The sequence below is a fragment of the Perognathus longimembris genome, chromosome 13, assembly GCF_023159225.1.
Source record: "Perognathus longimembris pacificus isolate PPM17 chromosome 13, ASM2315922v1, whole genome shotgun sequence".
NCBI classification, from domain to species: Eukaryota; Metazoa; Chordata; class Mammalia; order Rodentia; family Heteromyidae; genus Perognathus; species Perognathus longimembris.
The window spans coordinates 1,730,855-1,745,542 of NC_063173.1; positions in this window are offsets into that span (position 1 = coordinate 1,730,855).

The following is a 14,688-nucleotide window of genomic DNA, read 5'->3' on the forward strand; positions in this document are numbered from 1 at the left end:
TCGGCTCCTGCCCACCCGGGGCGCAGCTTCTGTCTCGCTGAAGTCCACGCCGCTCCCTCCGCCCTGTCACCGCGCCCCACGCCCGCGTGCAGCGAGCGCTCACCCCCAGCCCCCCCCCCCCGGGCGCCTTGGCTCGGGGCCACCGTGTCCTGACCGGCCACAGCCCGCAGGTGCCCCCCACCCGCAGCGGCCCCCACAGACTCGGTGATGCCCCCTTGGCTCCGAACCCCACGCGCGCACCCCGTCTGTGCCCCGGGGACTCTCGTTCCTGAGATGGGAGGGACACACACAGGATGTCTGGCTGTGAGAGCAGCTCGGTGCCGTCAGAGCCCTGGAGAATCCACAGGGCTCAGCACCAGGTCATGGGGTGAGGGGTCAGTGGCACCGGATCCAGAACGTTCCAGCCACAGGCATCCGTCCAGGGAACTTGACCTTTGTTCATCAGTGCTCTTCAGAGAGCCCCGTTTCTTGTTAGTCCCGGAGCCCAAGCCAGCCAGCCCCCCGTGTGTCGCAGAGGCGTGGGGGAGACCCCCGGGGGGGCCCCAGAGCCAGATGTGTTCCCGACGGTAGGGAGGAAGGTAGGGCCGGGTTGACCTGCATTCCACCACATCTCCCGTCTCCTGGGGGCCCCGCGTTCCCCGGCACGGAGAGGCGTAGCGTGCCGGGCTGGGGGTGCATCCTGGGAAGGAGCCTCTGTGGGGGAGATCGCGGAGTACAGGGTTCTCCAAGGCCGTGACCGTGGGGAACCTGCCGATTAGGATGGGGTGGAGACTGCTGGGGCGCAGATGCCCTCCCACAGAGGGCCTACCCCAACGGGGCAGCATCCTCCTGACCACACCACCCCCCCCCCACCTCCTGGTTGCCCAGACACCTGGCATCCAAGCACCCAGCCTGCAGCGCCACCTCGTGGCCGCCCAGCCCGGCGCAGAGCCAGCCCCCCCCCCACCTACCCCCCCCCTCCCCCCCGCTCAGTCTGGCCTACCTGCGTACCTGGCCCTTAGGACAAGGGCGTTGGAATCTTACCAGGTCAGAGGTTTGTGGGGACAGCTTGTTCTGAGCCCACAGAAAGGGGTGTTGTTTTTAATCCTAGGTTTCCGAAGCAGTTGTGTAGCTTTGACTAAGCCACTTCCCCGAGCTTGGGAATGGGATGGAGAGGGAGGAGGGCTGTGAGGCCAAAGCCGCAGAGACCGCACCGTCCCCACTCAAGTCACTAGGGGGCCAAAGTCCTGCAGCTCCAAACGTCTGCCACACGGGCCGCGGGTTCGAGGACGCGACAGAGAAGGCCGAGGCTCAGCCGCAGTCCTCCGCCCTCCTGGCTCCTTTTCACAGGGGGGAGACGGAGGCCTGGGCGGTGGGGGGAGCTGTGCTTCAGAACTGGCTAGGCGGCTTGTGGAGCCCCGTGCGAGGTGACGGCGTGGGGCCCCTGGTCTGAAGGGCGGATTCTAAGGGCGCACCTGTCGTGCTCTGGGGCTCGCCACGTGAAGTGAGCGGGGCCGGGGAAGTGCAGGGGCCCCTTCCGTGACCTTCCAGAAAGGCACACGTGGAGCTGCGGAACAAGAAGTAGAGCACTAACCCGGGGGGGGGGGGAAGCTGAGGGACAGCGCCCAGGCCCTGAGTTCAAGACCACCCGACGCACGCACGGCATGTTTTTCTGGAGAGCAATGCTGGGGGCCGGGGGGCAGGAGCTGGCCCCCCGCTTCCCCGGGAGCTGGAGTCCACCGAGGTGCGGCATGGGCCCCGTGGTGGTGCTGACCAGTGACCACCTCCCTCAGGCCGGCTGTCTGCACCGGGGGGGGGGGGGGCGGAGGGGGGGAGGCTTTAGCTGGCGTCTCAGGTAGCCGTTTTTCATTCTAATCCCTCCATACACCGGCAGCTACAGGCAGCCCAGGGCTCTGCTTCTAGCAAAGCTAATGCCGTACGGTCCAGCCGCCTGCCCTGTGCCTTCTCTTTTATTACGCTTCTTTAAAGGCTAGTCGCCGTATTTGTGAGGACGATTGTGTTTATTGAGCTAGGAAAGAAGTTCTTCTAATTCTCAAAGCTATTCATCACTTAATATCGCATACTCCGTCGTCAAGATGTTCTAAATTGGGCATACAGGAGAGTTATGTTTTTTGGTGTATACATGTGTATATGTAGCATGCAAGTCATTATTAAACACAGGGTATAAGATGCAGAAAGGGGCTGGGGATATGGCCTAGTGGCAAGAGCGCCTGCCTCCTACACATGAAGCTCTCGGTTCCATTCCCCAGCACCACATATATGGAAAACGGCCAGAAGGGGCGCCGTGGCTCGGTGGCAGAGTGCTAGCCTTGAGTGGGAAGAAGCCAGCCACGGTGATCAGGCCGAGTCCAAGCCCCAGGACTGGCCAAAAAAAAAAAAAAGATGCAGAAAAAGAGAAACTGGAGAGCAGAAGTGCCAATCTAGGAGCAGATTCTTTGTGTGTGTGAGTGGGTTGTTGTTGGGGTGCGAAAGAGCTTCACCCTTTGCCAGGAAAGCACTCCACCACTCGAACCACACCTCCCTCCCATTTGCTCTGAGAGAGGGTCTTGCTTAGACGGTGATCCTCCCATTTCGGCTACACTGTAGCCGCAATGGAACGGAACGCAGCTATTGGTTGCGATAGGGCCTTGTTTTTTTTTTTAATCTTCCTGATCTCTGCACCCTGAGTAGCTGGGAAACAATTCTCTTCTTAATTGGTGATTGGAGCAGCCCTTGCCAGAAGTGAAGTGATAAACAGAGGCGTCTGCTCTCTGCTGGGATGAAGAAAGCCAGGCTCCCGGACTGCGGGGCGACACTGGTTCCGGATGCCCTGCCCAGTGCAGCCGGTGGTCCAGGTCTGGACTCCAAGCCTGCCTTGCCACTGACAGCCTGGCCCCGGGAGAAGCCGGCCGGCCTTTCTTACAGCCTCGTGCTCCCTCGTGCCCAGAGTCGAATGAAATAATGAAACATCACTTAACCTCTCTCTCTCTCTCTCTGTGTGTGTCTCTGTCAGTCTCTGTGTGTGTGTCTCTCTGTCTGTCTGTCTGTCTGTCTGTCTCTCTCTCGCTCTCTCTCCCTTGGTGCCGGTACTGGGCCTTGAACTCAGTACACTTTTTCCCACATAAGCGTGGCGCTCTCCCTCTCGAGTCACACCTTCCACCTCCCGTCCTGGCTTTGGTGATTGATTGGAAATGGGAGTCACGGGCGTCGCGCTCTCAGCCCCTCGCGTCGCTGGGATCGCAGGCATCGGCCACCAGCACGCAGCTCACCTGCGCTTTGCCGGCTTGGCAGCGTCCTGGGGGCCGGGAGCCCCGGGAGTTGGGGTATCACGAAGCCGTGCCGCCCGGGAACCACCCGCCTCATTCGCCTTCTTTGGGGTCCCATCTTCCCTTCAGCAATGTCCTCAGACTCCATCCAGCCGGGACCCGATGGGAAGGGGGAAACGTGGCCGCCCTGCCTTCCCTCTCAACAGCGATGCCGCGGTGCGGCGGTCGGTCGCGTCCCTCCGGCACAGACGGACTCGGGATGCCACGAGGGCGCGGGGGGGGACCGATGGCGTCCGGGCCCTGGTGTGCCCTCGCACGGTGCCGGAGCCTGGAAACGGGCTTTTGTTTTATTGCGCTCGTGCCGGGCTTGAACGCAGGGCCTGGGCGCTGGCTCTGAGCTTTTCTGCTCGAGGCCTGTGCGCTACCACTGAGTCACAGCTGGGAAGAAGAGCCTCGCGGCCGCTCCCACCCCAGGGCGAGCTTTGAACCGCAGCCCTCAGCTCTCGGCCACAGGCGCGAGCCGCGGGTGCCCAGCCCTGGCGCGCGGCCGTCACGGTTCTAATGCCAGGCGCGAGTGTGCGGCCCAGGAGAATGGAGTCGAGAGACGAGGTCTCATTCACGTACAGCTGGTGGGGTGCCCTTCGAGCCGAGCCACCCCGGAAACCCTGTCCTCACAGTCATCCTGAGTCTGGACTGGACCCGTGACTCGGACTAGGACCATCCACTTATGTCTGCTTGCTTTGTGCCGGTACTGGGGCTTGAACCCCGGACGCGCGCCCAGCCCCGGCGCTCTGCCCCCAGCGCCGCGTTCTCGAGGCCGGTGCTCCGCTCTGAGACCCGGCTCTGCTGCGGCTTCCTGCTGGCCCACGGCCACGTCGGTGCTCGCCACCGTCTCGGCCTGGCCTGGCTTCAGACCGCCCGCCCGTGGACGGCGGAGGATGGGGGGCGGCTTCCGGGCGCCCCAGCCGCTGGCGGGCAGGGTGTGAGCCGCCCTCTGCGGGGAGCCGCAGCCCCTCCCTTCGTCCCCTCAGCGGCCTCCCCGGCCCCCCCCCGGCCCCCCGCTTCTCCCCACCTCTGCCGGGGTCCGGGAGAACAAGGACTTGGGCCCACTCTTCTGAGCACCGAAGGCGAGGGAGGCCGTGCAGGGCGGGCTGGGCTGCGCGGGGGGCGCAGGGGAAGCAAGGCCTGGCCCTTCCCCAGGCTGGGGGCGAGGTCATCCTCACCACAGGCCTGGAGTCCTATCCCCCACCCCCACCCCGCACACGGGGGGGCCATGCTGGTGGCAGACTCCTGGCGGGGTCCCCATTCCCCGGGGCGGCAGGTGTGGCCGCCCGCCGTCCACCACGCCTCCTTAGCCTCTCGCCCAGCCCTCCCAAGCCCCGACCCCGCCAGGGGCCCAAATCCCTGCCCCCACCCCACCCCACCCCACCTCCACCAGTGTGAGGGGGCCAGGCCACCCCCACGGGCTGATCGCCAGCTCCCCGGGAAAGGCTGCGCCCCCACGCCCCCACGGGGGCAGCTCCCAGCATCCGCACCGCGCAGGAGGCCGGCCGAGCCCCGGGCCTCGGGAAGCAGCAAGTCCGCGTGACTCGCTGTGAATTGGGGGGGGGGGGGGGCAGGCTGTGCTGCTGGCGTGGGGCACCTCCTTTGCTCTTTGCCGCCTTCCTAGGAGAAAAGCAGGGCGAGCCAGCACCAGCCGCTCCCCTGGGACCTGAACTCAGGGTTCCCCCCCCCCACTACTCAGTGATGAGGGTTGAAAAGGGAAGAGGGAGGGAGAGCGGAAAAGGAAAGAGGAACAAAAGAGAGGGAGGGCAGGAGGAAGGGAGGGCAGGCCGAGGACAGTGCCTGGCTGGCAGACTTCGCACAGGAGTCTGCTTAGGCCTGGCGGGGGGCTAACCGAGCGGTGGGAAGCCCGTTCCCTGGAGAACGGTGCAAAGCCACGGGGGTACTAGAACTCTGGGACAAAGGAGCTAGGAGTGTGCCAGCCCGGGTGTGAGCCCAGCCTCTGTGGGCGGCCCCTCTCCTCGCACACTCCGAAGACATGCCTTTGGCACACTCTGTGGCCAGCCCCAGATGGGACCCAGACTGTGGCCACGCAAGGTAGAAAGCCACTGGAGGTAGGGTCGGACATGGCCTTCCGTCTGACTAAGGGGACGGGCAAGAATCCACGCGTGGGCTGGGAGTGTGGCCTAGTGGTAGAGAGCTCGCCTAGCATGCGTGAAGCCCTGGGTTCGATTCCTCAGCACCACACACACACACAGAAAAAGCCAGAGGTGGCGCTGTGGCTCAAGTGGCACAGTGCTAGCCTTGAGCAAAAAGAAGCCAGGGACAGTGCTCAGGCCCTGAGTCCAAGGCCCAGGACGGGGGTGGGGGGGAATAAAGTTTAAAAAACGTCCAGGTGTGGCCCATCGCCAGTGGCTCCCATTGTCGTCCTAACTACTCAGGAGGCCGGGACCTGAGGATCTAGGTTCAAAGCCAGCCCAGGCAGGAAAGCCTGTGAAACTCTTATCTCCAGCGAACCACCAAAAAGCCAGAAATGGAGCTGTGACTCAAGTGGTAGAGTGCTAGCTTTGAACAGGGAGGCTCAGGGACAGCACTCAGGCCTTGAGTTCAAGTCCCAGGCCAGGGGAAAAAAAAAAAGTTGAAGATAGAGCAGTAGCCTGGGCGTCCAGGTCTCTCCCTCGCCATGGAGCGTGTGCCCCACCGGGGGACGCTGTTCCCGCCAGCCTGGCTTGTTCTAGGTGCGCAGGGGCTTCTTTCCCTCCTCCTCCCTCTGTGAGCTGCAGGGGGAGGGGAGGACCCCCTAAGACACCTGATCTACAGACGTGGCGGCCTCCACGGGAGGGCGAGGAGAAGCTCAGGAAGCAGGCTGCCCAGGTGGGGACGGGCTCCTTTCGGGAGGAAAGTCCCCGTGGAGACGGCAGCATGGAACCACCCCGCCCCGGGCTTCGGGTCGCGTCCTCTCACCCGCTATCCCCCCACGAGCCTCTGCGCCTGCCCCTCGGGCGGGGATGTCGGTACCGCGTTCCCCGGTTCCTCAAGTCCGGCGATGCTGCCGTGGTCCCCCCGGGCCCGGGCAAGCCCATGCGTGTGGGGCTCCCCTGGCTCGCCTGCGCCCGGTCAGCGTGCTGGTCCTGAGAGCAGACGGCTGCTGGGGGGGGGGGGCGTCAAAGCCGTCGACGGGCAGGGCCCCCAAGTCTGCCCAGCAAGCTCGCTCAGAAGGCAGCGTGGATATTGTCCCCAACGCCTGCCACTGCCGCCGAAGCGGCGGTGGAAGAAAGGTCTCAAAACCCTGTCCGAGTTGGCCATTTAAGTTTAATAGTGAAAGACTGGACAATGAGAACAACGCAGCGTGAAACCTACAGAAGGAAAGGAAAATGTTTTGTGGGCTGTGTGTGTGTGCGCGTGCGCATGCGTGTGTGTGTGCGCGTGTGTGCGCGTGTGTGTGCATAAGTTAGTTTTTAAAAGTCAGTACTTTTCAATAGAAACATGAGCAAAAGCCTATCACAAAACTTGGAGACTCATTAAAACAGAGCTTAATGGGAAAAAGGAACGGGAAGCAGGGAGGCCAATGCAGATGCACACATCTGGAAGTCCACAGCCCCCGTCTCCACCTGCGCCTGCATCTCTCAGATAAAGTCACTTTCAACCTCTGTCATTTACAGAATTTTTTTCTTTTTTGCCAGTCCTGGGCCTTGGACTCAAGGCCTGAGCACTGTCCCTGGCTTCTTTTTGCTCAAGGCTAGCACTCTGCCACTTGAGCCACAGCGCCACTTTTCTGTTCATGTGGTGCTGAGGAATCGAACCCGGGCTTCGTGCATGCTAGGCGAGCGCTCTACCACTAGGCCATGTTTCCAGTCCCAGAATTTTTAAATATCCACTTTTCCCTCTAGGAACTGGTATTTGACCTCAGGGACTTCACGCTTCTAGGTAGAGCCCTGCCATTTGAGCCACAGCCTTTCTCCGGTTATTTTTCAAGTAGGATCTTGACGTGTTTGCCAAAGCTAACCTCAGACGGCGACTCCCCTCACCGCGCCTCTCGTTTATCTGGAATCACAGGCACTCACCCCCGTGCCGGTGCACCCCAGCTTTAAGTAAAAAAGCATTGTAAAGTGTTTGGCGTATGCCCTGTGTTCAGGCCCAGAGACAGGTGCCGGGGAGGAGTGGCGCGTACCGGCAAGGTCCGTGCGGAGGGGAGGGGGGACGGGAAGCCGTGCCCGGGTCTGTAAGGTCATTACAGGCTGAGATGAGGGCAAAGGGGCGGAGGGGGGGAGGGGGTGACTCTGACCACGTGGGTGGGTGCAGGGAACCCCAAAGGCCCAGAGCTGGAGGGGGGCGGAGCTGTGTTGGGGGGGGGCTGCAGTGAAGGGGTGACGGGGGCTCACGGGGCTGCCTAGCGAGTGCACAGCCCAGCACCGGCGCCCCTGGGGGAGGAGGAGAGTGCAAGGCCCCGAGTGCCAGCCCAGCTAAGAAGGCCCGCTCAAAGCCAGCCCGGTGGGGAGACGCCATCTCCAAAACAACGGGCTAAAGGCCAGGCTAGAGGAGTGGCTCCGCCGAGCAGCCGTCCAGCAAGCACGCCAAGCAAGCGCGAGGCCCCGGGTTCAAACCCCGCACAGAACGAGGGAAAGGGAAGGAAGGAGAAAGGAAAGGACAGACAAGGAGGTGGAGCGCGCCGAGGGCGGCGGCCCGGAGGCCTGCTCGCGCGTGGGACGTGGCGCTGTGCCACGCACGGCGTGGGGAAGGAGCAAGCTCGCGCTGCGCCACGGCCCCGGGGCTGGGGTCGCAGAGTGGGCGGGGCTGGCCTGGAACTCCTTCCACTCTACACCAGGGTGCTGGCGACTTGGGGGTAGCAAGAACAGAAGAAATATTGAGCCCCTGGAGTAACAAACACATCCGCAAACAACAACAACAACAGACTACTCGCTGATGAAAGTCTAGTGCGTACCAGCCCTGAGATGCACACATTAACCACGGGCTCACTTCATTCTGTGTTACAAAGATGCTCTCCACTTGAGAAAACCAGAGAGAGAGCGAGCAAATACTTTGCTCCAGTTCCCACACTGAAGAGTGGCAGACTCGGGGTTTGAAAAGCAAGGCTGAGTCGGGAGCGGATGGCCGGCGCTTGTCATCCTAGCTACTCGGGAGACTGAGATCTGAGGATTGTGGTTCAAAGCCAGCCCAGGCAGGACAGTCCATGAGACTCATCTCCAGTAAACTACTCAGGAAGGGCCAGAGTGGTGCTGTGGCTTGAGTAGTAGAATGCTAGCGCAAAGAGGCCCAGGCCCTGAGTTCAAGCCCCAGCCAGGAATGGCAAAAAAATAAAAAATAAAAATAAAGCAAGTCTGTTTGCTTCTAGAACTCTCAAGAAACTCTGCAAATGCTAGACTGGACAGTCACACGGAATGGAAACGAGGCAGTCCTGGAACACTGGCTTCTGCCTTCTAACCTTGCAGGAACCAAGACGTAGGTGTGGCAGGGACCTTGCAAAAGACTCACCTTGCATCTCAGCCTTGCAGCTGCTCTGATCGGGACCCAACTGGGCCAGCTGACCTGGGGTGGCAGGGGAAAGGTGGCCAAGGTAGCTTATAGTCACAGTAGCTGGGGCCCAGCTCCATGCAGAAGCTGCTCCCACAACAGCCCCAGGCCTTTGTCCCTGTCCCTCTTAGAGCCCCGGTTCACACCATGTAAAGCCAGAACAGCCCATGAGCCGTTGCTTATGGCACGGAGGACTGGCATAAAGGGACCCATTCCCCTCTGCGTTTTGTTGTTGTTCTTACTGTTCTGGTATTCCAGGGCTTGAACTCGGGGCCTAAGAGCTATTCCTTAACTTGGCTCAAAGCCGTCTCTCTACCACTTGAGCCACACCTCCACTTTCGAATTTTTGATGGTTGATTGGACATTTAAAAATCTCACCAACAGGGCTGGGAATGTGGCCTAGACGTAGAGCGCTCGCCTAGCACGCATGAAGCCCTGAGCTCGATTCCTCAGCACCACATACACAGAAAAGGCTGGAAGTGGTGCTGTGGCTCAAGTGGTAGAGCGCTAGCCTTGAGCAAAAATAAGCCAGGGACAGTGCTCAGGCCCTGAGTTCAAGGCCCTAGGACTCCCCCTGTCCCCCCCCCCCCACACACACACACCAAAATCACCAACTTTTTTTCCAGGCTAGCTTCAAACCACGGTCCTCAGGGCTCAGCCTCCTGAGTAGCTAGGATTACGGGTGTGAGCCACCAGCACCCAGCTAAGTCCTTGGCTTTTTAACAGGCACCTTGTGATTTTAACAAACGCGATGAGGCAGAAATACCCAGGAAGGATGGTAGAACCAGAGGGAAAATATGTTGTCCCTCAAATAGGTTGTCAGGGAAAGCGGAGGCCCAGGAGAGCCGCGGAGGCCCAGGAGAGCGGCGAAGGCCCAGGAGAGCAGCGGAGGCCCAGGAGAGCGGCGGAGGCCCAGGAGAGCCGCGGAGGCCGTCCAAGGTCACTCAGTAAGCTCGACTTGCGTAGATGACTATGGCGTGTCCGTTGTGGCACGGCGCCCATTCCAGCTGGGGCGCTCTGAACACCGATGGAGCCCGCGTTGGAGGCAGGAGGTACAAAGGAGATCTAGCAGGTATCTCCATGCTGGTCCTGCTCTGCTCTGGGGTCTCCTGGGGGACCCATCCTGTCCGGCATGCTCGGGGCCTGCACAAGCTCCACACCCCCACTCCATCCCCCCTGAGCCCCGAAGCCACCAGGGAGAGGGAGCTGGGGGGTGGGACTGCAGAAGGGGGAAGACACTGCTTCTGGTCTCCCACAGGAGCTCTGAGGTGACTCTGGGCAAGTCACTTCTTCTTTCAGGATCTCCGCTTCTCTATTTGGCAGAGTGTGGGTCTCTGTCCTGAACCAAGTCGATACTGACAGGAGGAGCTGGTAAAAAAGGCGTTGAAAAAACAGGACGTACAACAGGGCCATCCAGGGACATTTGCTGTATAACGTGAACAGAGCCTCTCCTTTTCCTTCTTCCTTTCCTCTCTCTTTTCCTCCCTCCCTCCATCTTTTCTCCCCACATTCCTCCTTCCCTCTGAGGGCTAGAATGATTCAGCAGATCACTGCTCTTAGAGCACCTGTGGTGATGGCTGTGTAGCTAGGAGTCGGGATCCTCTCAGCCTGGAGGACACTGGGAAGGCTGATGGAGCAGATGGGGAAACACAGAACAGGCAGCCTGAAGAAGCAACGGCGCCTAGAACACCCCCAGACACGTCACAGTCAAGGCCTGAGATCTTAACAACAAGGAACATATCCCGAATGCAGTCAAAACAAAGAACTATACCACAATGGAAGAAGATCAGAATCACGGCAGACCTCTCCACGCAAACTTTCAACGCACGAAGAGCCTGGAAGAACACCATCCAAGCCCTGAAGGCCACAACTACCAACCCAGACTTAGATACTCAGCAAAATTAGAATCTACATCCGATGGAGAAACCAAAACCTTCCACAATAAAGAAAAACTAAGGGAATATATGAACAAAAAGCCAGCCCTACAGAGAATTCTAAGAGGAGAAAGTCACTCAACAGAAAACAGCCAAGAACAAGGAACCACAATAGACAGAAGCCAATAAGAAAGCAACCTAATAAACACAAGAAAGAAAGGAAAGAAGCAAAACACAAGTTAATAAGAAAATGGAAGGGAAAAAACCCACATCTATCCATAGTAACTATAAACATCAATGGACTCAACTCTCCAATCCAAAGAAAAAGAACCGCAGACTGGATCCAAAAACAAAATCCATCCATCTGTTGTCTTCAAGAGACCCATCTCACAGCAAAGCACAAAAACAAGCTCTGACTGAAAGGATGGAGTAAGATCTTCCAAGCAAACACACCTACCAGAACGGCAGGGGTAGCCATCCTGATTTCAGACAAGCTAAACCTCTCATTAAAATCAGATCAAAAAGACAAAGATGGTCACTACATATTAATACAGGGAACAATCCAGGGAGAAGATATCACAGTAATAAACATCTAGTCACCAAATAAAGGAGGACCTAAATATGTCAAACAAATTCTTTCAGAACTACAGAACAAGATAGACCCAAATACAATAATAGTGGGAGACTTTAATACTCCACTTTGAGACAGTCTTGCTATTAAGCCCAGATTGGTCTTGATCTTGAACAGTAGATTTTCCTACTTTAGTGCTAGGATTACAGGTGTCCACCACTACACCTGGTTTTACATGAATTAAAAAAAAAACCACTGAAATAATAAATACCATAATGTTAAAAATGGTGCTATCTTTATGATGAGCCGCAGGGATGTCTATACATATCTATGATGTGCCTGTGATGTATCTCTGTAATTGGACTGAACAGTGGAGCTTAGTCCCAGTGAGATCCAGCGGACTAAGATTCAGCACCAACCCCTCAGGATCCAGCTGAGGTCCCCAGCCAAGGGCCCTTCTCCCTCCCATGACAGAGCCCACTCCACGGTGGCATCTCAGTCACGCCAGTTCAAGTGACGAGAGAAGGGGGTTTGGAGACATGGCTCCTCGGGTGGTAGGGTGCCTGCCGATGAGAATAAGTATCAGCAAGTGCAAGTTCCAGTCTCAGAGCAAAAAGAAGTGAAGAGGAGGGGATGGAGGCAGGGTCTCCCCCGAGTCTGTCCCCCACCCCCAGAGAATCCCTGCACTTCCCTAGGTAAGTTACAGCGCATCCTTGGGCACATGACTGAAATTGGCAAAAACACCCCAGATCTTTTCCTATTGATTCTTTTGTTTTTTAGGTCTCTGGCGGGTACTCGAACTCAGTACCTGATACTTTCACTCTACCAACTGAGCCACATCTCCAACCCCACATTTTCCCGTTGAGAATGTTATTCATTCACACAGATTTCAAAATGACAGCTCATTCTTTTAAAATTGAAATAGTCCTTTTTAAAAAATATGTGACTGTAAGAGCATCTGGGGGGTTTCAAAGTGGGGGTCACGTGACACCTCTGCAGTCTGGGGGGTCCCCAGGCATTCCTTAGGGTTCCTTGACTTCCTGGGAACCTTTGAAGCAGCTCTGCCAACTTTGGCTTCGTGGCTCTGACATGGTTGGGGCACAGGTCCTGGTGCCGCTTCCCGCTTCCTGGTAGCTGCCCCTCCTCCCACCTGCTCCTCCTCACCACTGCACGGTCTGCCCCAGCTCCTGCAGATCTGTGACTCAGAGTCAAGAATTGGTGAAATCCCAGCAGGGCTGGAGGAGTCCTGGGAGGGCACAGACTCTGATCCCCTCGGGTGAAAACTCATTTCCTCTCTCTCCGTCCATGAGGGCTGAGCTGCTCCTCTCTGCGCCAAACCCATGCCAGTCTGCCTCCCCAGACGTCCCTGGAAGAACATACCTGAGATCTGACGCTAGACGCGGACTGGCCTAATTACTGCTGGAAGGCCTATCTGGCTAACACTGTTGCTTTGGGATTATTCCAGCACAAACTCCAGAGGGGACACAGCATTCAGAGGGTAGCACACAGGGACTGCCTGCGATGATATGTGACGTTCTTGAATCAGCAATATCTGTCCATTTCCGTTTCCCAGAACACAGACTGGGAAAAAACAACCTTCAAAACCCAGGGCCTTAGTTTTGGTGTTGACCTTTCCCCAATGCCAAAGGAGAAACCTTTGAAAGGATTTCCTTTTTTGATAGTCCTTTTTCTTTAACCATTGAAATTTCTGGATAAGCGCAGTATGAGACGTCAACGCACAACCTAAACACAACCTGAGAGGGGAGGAGAAAGCAAGTGCCCCACCCCAGCCCTGCTGAGAGAGGTTCCTTGATGGCCTGCACACACAGGGCCCCTCTTACACAGCGTCTCTTCAGATGAGGCGCCCTGAGCTCAGTGCTTCCTAAAGTGCCCAAACCACCTGCTGACTCAGAGCTCCTCGCAGGGGGATGCCAGAAAATGGGCTTGTGATGGGGTTCCCAGACGGTCTTCTGTCAGGTGAAGGCTTGGGAAGTTCCACCTCTTGGATCTGTCCATCAAATAAAGGGAGCATGTGGATAGTTTAGTTGAGTGTGTGTGTGTGTGTGTGTGTGTGTGTGTGTGTGTGGTGGCGTGTTTGCAGAGGGAGGGGCAGTGTATGTGTTAGGAGGGAGATAAGGAGGAAGGAGGATGGTAGATCTGTCTTTTAGACTGCAGACCAAAATGAGGGAATAGTATTTTCACCTTAGCTGTATTTGTTAACTAATATACGTGTATGTATATGTGGCTTATGAAAAGAGAAATGTTAAAGAGGATTCCAGCATGTCTCACTGTTTTCCATCTTGAACCTCTTAGCTCATCAAGTCCTGGTACCTAGCGTAGGTCCCTGTGAGAGATGGCTATTGGGAAGTGTTCATTGGAGCCATCTGGAGACACCGAGCTCCGTCCAGGGTTTGTCCAGGAAGCCTTGGCAGGGTCCAGAGCATTTGATTCCTAGGATGCGGGCAGCACTGGGGCCGGACCCTGGCCAAGGTCCAAGTGGGAAAAATAATACCTCGCTAGCTATGTGTAGGTCATGTGCCTTCCACTTTCATCTGAAAGGAGCCACGTTTGTTTTGAGAATTCCCTTGGCCTGGGGTTTGCCGCAGGCACAGTTCCCAGGAGCCCAGTCATCCCGGTAGACTGACACCAGTGAGTCACAAAAAGCACAAAGCTGAAGAGCCGCCTGGGCACCTGTGGACTCTGCCAAATAGGACAGACGTTTCCCCCCATTTCTCAATGAGCCACCTCCCCAGGAGCATGGGAATGTTCCAGCATCAAAAGCTGAAATGGGCGCTGGCTCGGCTCCTAGCCTCCTCCTCTCATCTGTGGCTTCCAATGACTCCTGCTCACAGTGAGGCCTGGTCTCCAGGAGCACAGGCGAGGGGCAGCCCTGAGCAGCCCTGAGGGGGCCAGAGGTGGGCGTACAGCAGCAGGTACTTCCCACAATACTTAAAGCAACATTAGGATGAATCCTTACAGGAAGCAGAGGTGTGGGTCCAGTGGTAGAGTGCCAGCAAAGAATCTAAGCAAGACTCAGAGTCCCTAAGTTCAAGCCCTGGTATTGATCCACATGAAAAAGGGAGGATCCAAGTGCTGGTCGCCACACCTGTAATCCCAGCTACTCAGGAGGCTGAGATCTGAAGATCGTGGTTTGAAGCCAGCCCAAGCAGGAAAGTATGTAAGACTCTTACCTCTAAATAACCCCAGAAGACCAGAAGTGGAGCTGTGGCTCAAAATGGTAGAGCGCTAGCCTTGAGCAAAAGAGCTCAGGGACAGTGCCCAGGGCCTGAGTTCAAGTCCCATGACCAACAAGAAATGGAAGGGAGGGAGGGAGGGAGGGAGGAAAGGAAGGTATTGAAACCTTACAAACATAAGAAAGAATAAAATCAATTCACCCAGATGTGGACTATCTATTTTGTCACTACAAGAAAAGTAACCACTTTGAATGACTGTCCCTCGGCCC